Below are 8,588 nucleotides of genomic sequence, written 5' to 3' on the forward strand. Positions count from 1 at the left end.
AATGTCATATAATGCCATATTAAAGTAAGGCATAAAAACGTCATATAACGTCATGGTATAGTAAGGCATAAAAGTGTCAAAAAACGTCATAGTATAGTAAGGCATAAAAATGTCATATAACTTCATAGTATAGTAAGTCATAAAAGTGTCAAAAAACGTCATAGTATAGTAAGGCATAAAAACGTCATTTAACGTCATACTATAGCAAGGCCTATAAACACCATGGTATAGTAAGGCCTAAAAGTGTCAAAAAAGGTCATAGTATAGTAAGGGATAAAAATGTCATATAAATTCATAGTATAGTAAGGCATGAAAATGTGAATATACATTGTGTTATAATAAGGCATGAAAATATCATATAATATAACAGTATAATAAGGCCTAAAAATATCATGGTATAGTTATGAATGAAAATGTCAAAAAAAGTCATAGTATAGCAAGGCATAAAAACGTCATATAATGTCATCGTATAGTGAGGCCAAAAAACATCATAGTATACTTAGGCATAAAAATGTCATATGACATCAAAGGCCTAAAAACATCATCACCAGCTGATGTGTAAAACTCTATCCTTTAACAATCTCTGCAATCAAAAAACTGGAAGGCATTGTGAAGCAAACTTCATGTTTTGTCAACTCTGTGTTATTTGTTTAATGAATGATGATTTATTTTATTATTGACCTGACTTATGATATTTAATCCTGGCTTTGGAAAAGAAAAATAGAAAACAAATTAGTAGTGTATAAAATCAATGTAATTACCTGTAAAATTGCAATATTCTTCGGTAAGTGTGCTATGTGCTTGTTATGCTATATTTTAATAAGACTTGGTCCCTAATTCCAATACATTTAATTGTTCATTAACATGATATTGTCCTTAGAGAGCCTCCACTCTACTGTACTTATTAACAAGCAGAACATGCAGTTTTGAAGTGACCTACAACTTCCTGGTAAAATTGCTGTTGCTTATTTTAAGCCTGAGCACAGCACAGCGTGTAAATAAGTCATTAGCTTACATTTGCAGGTTTCAATGGGAGATAACAGTCAGAGTCAAAGATCCTGTTACTGTGTGGACTGTGTCACACCTTTCTGCCACCAGGTGTATCTGAAAAGTATTAGTGATGAAGCAGGGTGAGCTGAGGTGGATGTTTTCAAAGCAGAGCTCTGCACAAACAGGAAGATGGCACCCTGCCGGGATGATGGCGCCATTTTTCATACCTCAACAGATGCTGCCCAGTGCCCACTATTCTTTTTTTTCCATCCCCCCTTCCCCAAAGGCACCTAGTGTTGCACGCTGCATGCAAACAGAATAAAAACGCTCACCTTGATGCCTGTAAAGGACACCATCAACCACCTCCTCAATTTTAGATGAGCTACTTTGGAAAAGTGTAAACAATGATGACTTGCAGAGAGCTACTTTCAAACTTTGTTTTATGAATCCAGGACTCAGTCTGAAGTCTGTGAAGTATCCCAGAGATGGGTGACCGTTCCGCACAGCTGGTCTGATGGATATTTAACGCCACAGCACTGGACAGAAGTGCTGGAAAAATGTCAAGAAATGTGAGGAATAAAGTAAAACTTCTTCTTCATTACCAGCATTACACAGCAACTGTCTGCCCAGTGACAAAACGAGCTGGTGACTAATACTCATTTCTCAATTTATAACACTCTGAACAGTATGAAAATGGATTAAGCAATTTATTTCACATGGCCTTCGTATAGCTGATTCGATAGAAATACCACACATAATAATGATACAGTTAATTAAAGTGCTTGAGTTTGGAAAGCCTCATGAAATGAATGAAGTCCACTGCCCCGCATCAAACTGATCAACTGCTCTGTGAACTAAAATGTGTTATTGCCTACATATCTCTGTACAACTGAAAACAGCGGATAATAGATCTGTTCATTGGCTGCTAATTAAAAACTGTCATGGCCAATAACTTGGAATTACTCTGTAGTTGCATATTAAAGACACAATAATGAGAAAAAAATAAACGTAGTGCATATGATAGTAAATAATTTGACTGTCAATCTGATGGTACTAATAATGGCTGTGCCGATTTTACTAGTAGAAAAAAATGTAGAGATAAGATAAGAGCAAATTAAGGGCCTGAATGACTCAATAATTTGAAGACTTCTGGCTGAAACAATACCTCGAAAACAATGGAGAAAGAGTGATTAATTGTTGTCATTATACTTTAGGATATTTATATATTTATAGGCCTGTGGTGAATGGATAGTAGTTTGTGTGATGGAATTATTCTTTCTTTAGGTCTAGTAGTAGGGAGTGTTTCACTTACAAGTAAACCTAAGAGCAAAAGTCTCTCGGATAGCTATAAAGACACCGATGGATGAACCCATACAAAATCCATCCATCCATATGAATGAGGAGGATGACCGATCGAGTTTCAAGAAATGTTTCTGTTTAAGATGTCTGGGTCTCCTGAAACCTCCTCAATCAACTCAGAACATTTACCATCAGAGCTTGGGTTGCTCCTGATGCTTTTGTAAGATTAGACACTTTGAAATCTGCATAAATTTGCTTTAACTTTTTCTTTCACACACTTCTGTTTCACTGCTACGCTCAGCCTCTTAGAATTGTTCTTTAGGCGTTCCTCACAGAAATGAGTGATTTTCCATATAAAGTTTCCTGCAGTGGCCATTTTCTGTTTGGACCAGAGGCGTATTTCTATGTGCTGTCCAACAAATGATTCCTTGCAGTAAACTACACCACGGGGAGTAGAGACACTCGAAACTAAGCTTAAATGTATCTAGCAGACAAAGCAACAAACAGCCGTTACTTTGCTTGAAAAATACAGTACAACCTTTTTTCATTGGACATTTCATCCCCCAATATGAAATACACTGTTGCACTGTTTAAACTGTTTAAAGTTGGAATAATTTTGTTTTCAGACACAATCCTCTGTTTATTCCTATTTAAATGCGTCAGTAATCACTTTTGACCAGGTGCAATGATTACATTATGTGTCCCAATTACCCAGGTGAAATGAAATAAATCACATTGTCACGATCATTTCATGGAAAGAGGTAAAAAATATTTTATTCCAACTTTATGAGCAACAGTGTACATTTGTTTAGTATGTTCTTAAAACTGTACAATAAGTAGCTTATTTACAGTCATTTAAGTTTAAGATAGTGGAGGAGGAATGCATAGGTTGCTGCATTTACAGAGAAGTACAGAGGGATGCTGGGTATCCTTATTTCAAAAGACATTTGACAACAAGTCAACAAGAAAATTGAGCATTTCCTTTGTTGTAGTATATATGAGAATAATCTCCAGGTAAGACTGGGAAAAACTGAAGTGACTCGCATCTACAAAAGAAAACACTGTCAGTGGGTTGGTGGCTTTATCCTGTGTCCTGTGGATCCAGTCCAGTCCTGTGTGTTCTGTGTCTTGTCCCAAGTAATATGATGTGAAGGGCCCTCATTACTGAGGCCAAGACACTAAATTAAACAGGATGTGACACTGCACAGAGCGGCAATCAAACTCCAAATCTCTGATTCCTCCGTACAGCCCCGGTCACTACTTCTCCAATACAAAAAGGAAAGATTTTTTTTAAACATCAATAACAATTTTCAGATAAAACCATTTTCTCCTTTTCAGTCCATTAGATTCTCTGTATCCAGTTGTGATTACAGTTTTACATTTTTAGATATTTTCTTTGCAAATTATTTCTATAAGGCTGACAGTGCTGGGAGAAATGCTGCGAAACAGATGGCAGGTCAGCATATACAACAGATTTATGGGTCTGAATGCAATCAAATTCCAGGATTAAGTGAACACCTGAAGTGATATGTGAGTGTATAAACCATGGCAGGAGTTTAGAGCTCTGACTCTTAAATGAGTTTGATGCATATGACAGAATATGAATGATGAGGACTGAACTTGACCGACTGGTTTTTGCCAAAGCAGCCCGACATCTCAGTCCTGAACAAAAATGTACAGATACTGCTGTAGATGGCTTTCACACCATAAATACGCATTGCTTTGTTACGAAGCTGAAGTCTTTCAATAGTGAACTGGTATCATATTACAGAAGGAAGTCTTGAGGTTGTTTTCATGACTGTGGGGACGCCATTCACCCTTCAATTCCTATTTACTCTCTACTGGATAAATGCTGAATAGTTTGTGTTTGACCTATTAAATGATAAGGTGGCAATATTCTATCTTCCATATTCTTCCCACATACCACAGTGAATTGATTCTACTAACTAGTATTTCCTGTGTATCCAAAGCCTGATGTAGCTTAATCATTTGTGGCATAACACTACCATTTTTGCCCAAAAATGATCAAAAATACACCAATGAGCCAAACAGATGAAGCGGATATGTTCCTTCATTACTGTTAACATGGGCACTGTAGTTTATTTTGACTCCATCTCTCCTATACCGCCCTGCTGCCAAAAATACCAACAGGCCCCAAATGTGTATTAATCTGCAGCTGAAAATAGTCGCCAACAAATGTACTATTTAAAGCTGTTTTGAGTGACATTTACTGAATGTTACAGTGCCCAGGTGTTTTAGGAAAATACTTACCATTATTGGTTTTGGTCTAGTCATGAGATTTGTTGACAATTAGAAAAAATATGCCATAATGGCAGCCTTATCCTTTAAATCTACAGCATAGAGTTCACACAGCAAAGTAGAGAGCAAGGTTTAAATAAGGGCACTTTATCCCAAACATGACTGACACCCTTTGAAGATTTAGAAGATTTAACTATGTACCCCTTCAGATAATGAAAATAATGACACAGGCAATGATTTTCAGAGCTTCTGGCTAGAAGTTATTATGCAGATTATCTTACACAAAATGCCAACTGCACATGTAAGAATCGGTTCTCAAATGTCAGGCGAGCACAACTTTGAGTGATGTGTTCAGTGTTACAGAGAGTGCCCTGGATTCCTGGCATTAGCACACAGCCAGCGGATAAATTGGATTGGGGCTATCCGGGCATCGGCCCTGGCACATAGGCTCCCAGACATCATCAGCCTCAGCTCAGCACTGACATGTCCTCCATCAACAGCAAAATTATTCACTCATACTTTTCCACTGTGGAAACAAAAAGGTATTGTTTACATGCTAGTCATTAAAATGAACAAAAAATTGGTTTTAGATACATGTCTGACTGTTTTACTAATCGCCCATTGTGTAGCGTGTCAGCACTAACAGCAGCTCCAGTCAGTCACACACTGTCAATCATGCAGCATTGGTAAACTCGGACTTACTGGGCAAGCCTCGAAAGTGCATCTGCAGTTCTGATACATAACTAAGGTTGGGGGCCACACAGTTAACTGTATTAGCACTTAAACAATCAAAGTTTAAATTGAATTATTAGTATAAATTGTAATGATTCTCTTATGCCCTACAGTGTCTGTCAACCATGTCAGGTTGTTTTTCTCACTGAAGGTGTTCGTGCCGTCAGTGCCAGCATAGTTATCCTCCACCTCCCTGCTAGTCAGCGCGAGTGTTGGTCTGGTGGCTGCTGACACTCCTGGGAATGTCTCCTCAGAAATTTGCATCCTGGCTGTGTCTCTGGGACTGACACGGATACATACAATTAAAGGTAACACCGACTAAGCCTTCATAGGCAGCACATAAACATTTAATAAAAGGTTAATAACACACTACGATGTTGTAAATAGATATGTTTATTAATTACATTATTTGTCAGTAAAAAGTCTCCTATGAAGACACATTATATTTTATCATATCATAGTGCACATTGTACATATCTCATATTTCATTGTACATTGTATTATTGTATTATATGTATATTTTTTTGTATAATATTTCTATTTATATTCAAGCTATCTGATGTGCAGTATTTGCTTTTCTTTTCTTTCTTTATATTTTTTCTTCTTACTATGTTTATTGTTATGCACCAAAACACAAAAGCAAATCCCTCGTATGTGAAAACCTACTCTGCAAAAAAAAAACCAACCTGATTCTGATTACAACTTGTCATTCATCATCTGTTTGTAGGCCAGCCTCAGGGCTACAGTATGCGTATAAATGCTTAGGTCTGCTTACAATTTCATTATAGTGTGTTGCTATGGCAATACTGGCAAGACAGACAGCAGAAACATCTTGGTTTCCACCCTACGTTTACTTTTGTTGCTGAAAGGTTTACTGAGACCCATTAACTTTTTGATGTGACACTTTGTACTAAAGAAAAGCTCTTATCACCACTTACAAACTCCCATTGCCACTGACAAGGCCATGAGTTATTTCATTAAATAATCAGACCAACCCTCAGCAGGTTATATTCTACTTATTAAACCTTGTTTGATGCTTCTACTAATATTATTTCCATCCCATTTCATCAATGCGGGTAGACTAAATATTAGAAATGTCTACCAGTATAACGTAATAAAACGTAAAAGCACTTTAATCTTTAATCTCCAAAATGATCACAGAGTTGAATAAACACCTCTCTAAAACAAAAACAGAACATTTTAACCTTTAAGAAGGTAGGCTTTACTGTAGCACTGGTGTATTAGACTGCATGCACTGCACTAATAAACTGACAACTGAGTGTCTATGAGCAATTTCCAAATAAAGAAAAGCTTTCTTCTTGCATCACATGTCAATAGAGTATATTATAGAAATCCAAAATCAGTTTAAAATATAATTAGAAAGTGTCATTAAAATAACAATAAATACATCCTGAGCAAAGAACATGATTGTAATAATCCTGAAGCAGATCTTCAGACGAGGGTTATGAAACTATAGCAAAGGAATGTATTCCAATCTTATCTGATAAACTGAGAACAAAGATGCTGTTCTGTTTTTTTTTTCTTTTTTATCGCGTACAAACTGAAAAATCATTACCTCTTTCTTCCCTGTTGATGAAGGGGCACGATAGGCGTATGTTTTTGTGTTAAAAAAAAAAAAAAATAGAGACAGGCCTGATCACGTGCCAGCAGTTGCACAGAGTTGGGAAGAAATGCAGAGACTTAATGAGAGGATGTTTGCTAAGGAGCCTCTCCAGCCAACCGTGTCACATCACAGAGCAGCCAGGTAGTCATTAGAGGGACAGATGGTGATGCGGCTGATTGGTCTCGCTGCTGACCTATTTGAAGGTGTTTTTCCTCATCAGGCCTCTCCTCAGAAGTAGTGAGCAATGCAGGGAATGGTGAGGACCGAATAAAGACAAAAATGCAGAGTACACTTCAGTAATCTGCAGGACGCCTATTGCAGCTTTGATGTGTGGGAGAGCCAAAAGGCGCTCAATGAGGTTGTGAATTACTCATGATTAAAAAGAAAAAAAAAACAAAAAAAAACATGTCTTTTTTTTATTGCTCGGAGCCATAAAACCAGCTATCACTTTGCCATCTTAAAATGTTCCTTTTGCACAAAAATCATCTGCAATGAAGATATGAGACGGATTACATGCAAAATGAAAATGTCAAAGCTGGATTAAATGAGGAAGTAAAGATGATTTTATGTTGGTTTGTGCTGAATGAAATGTGAAATGTAAACAAAATAAGGAGGCTGCTTCACTCTCTCAGCAGCTGTTTCCAGATATCCCCATAACAACCTGATAGGAACACGTAGAGAAAGTATCACACATCCGAAAGCCAGTAATCTCTTAATGAAGTCTCTCATGTTTTGAATTTACATCTGAAGCCAAATATTTCTTTCTTGCACCAGAAATAAAACAGTATATAGTCCAAAAATGTGTCATGGTGCCGATTGCCTTTTGAGTTTCATTCTTTGCAGCATTTCAGATCAGAATGAAACAGGAACAATGAAGGCTCAGACGGGAGTTTTGGGGGTCACTTCTGTGGTGGCTGTCACTGCATGTCTGGCATTAAAGGACAGAGCAAAGGGTGTGGAAGTCATGATCTTCCCTCACGCTGAATGATGGAATCTATCATTTTCACTGTTTTCTACAAAACAACAAAACAACTTGTGAGATGAGAAATCAAGGTATTGCAGTGCTCGACAAACATCCAAAGTAGTCATGAATGTTGTTTCCAAGATGCTACTGCAAACTTTAATATCTAGAGTGTTGTTTAGATATAGTTCAATATTGGTAGCATGTAGCTTCACTAAAGCTGCTACGCCTTTCCTAAAAACTAGCTGCTGCTAGTCAGCCACATCATGTCACGTCAAGTTGGTTCTGTGGGGGAAACAGCTATAGATGCTTTGTGATGTGCTCCCTGCTATCGGTATTTGGTGATGCCCTTTTGTCATGTCAGCTGCCACCCTCAAATATGCACTTGGAGCCAAAAACCAAAATACTTCTGCCAGCAGCCTGTTACTGTCACAACTTCACAAAGTTAAGTAATTAAGTATAATAGTTAGTTAAAGTGTTGCCTTGGCTCAGTTAGTGTTTGTGTGCTTGGCAACACAAACACAGAAATCAATAAGATTTAATCCTTCCAGTGCTGCTGGCTGTTTTTACTGCACTGAAGCTGATCTCTCATGTCTTGCCCTCTGCTGGCTGCTAATGTCTGCATGTGTGTTGCTGCCGAACACTAAATTGTGGCTATAGTATGCACATTATGATGCCTTCATCCTGCTTCATGCTAGGAGATAAGTTAATTTAGGTGCATTT

This window comes from Seriola lalandi, unplaced genomic scaffold (genome assembly GCF_002814215.2).
Source record: "Seriola lalandi dorsalis isolate HSWRI2012SDOR001 ecotype SW California unplaced genomic scaffold, Sedor1 jcf7180002054279, whole genome shotgun sequence".
In the NCBI taxonomy this organism is placed as follows: Eukaryota; Metazoa; Chordata; class Actinopteri; order Carangiformes; family Carangidae; genus Seriola; species Seriola lalandi.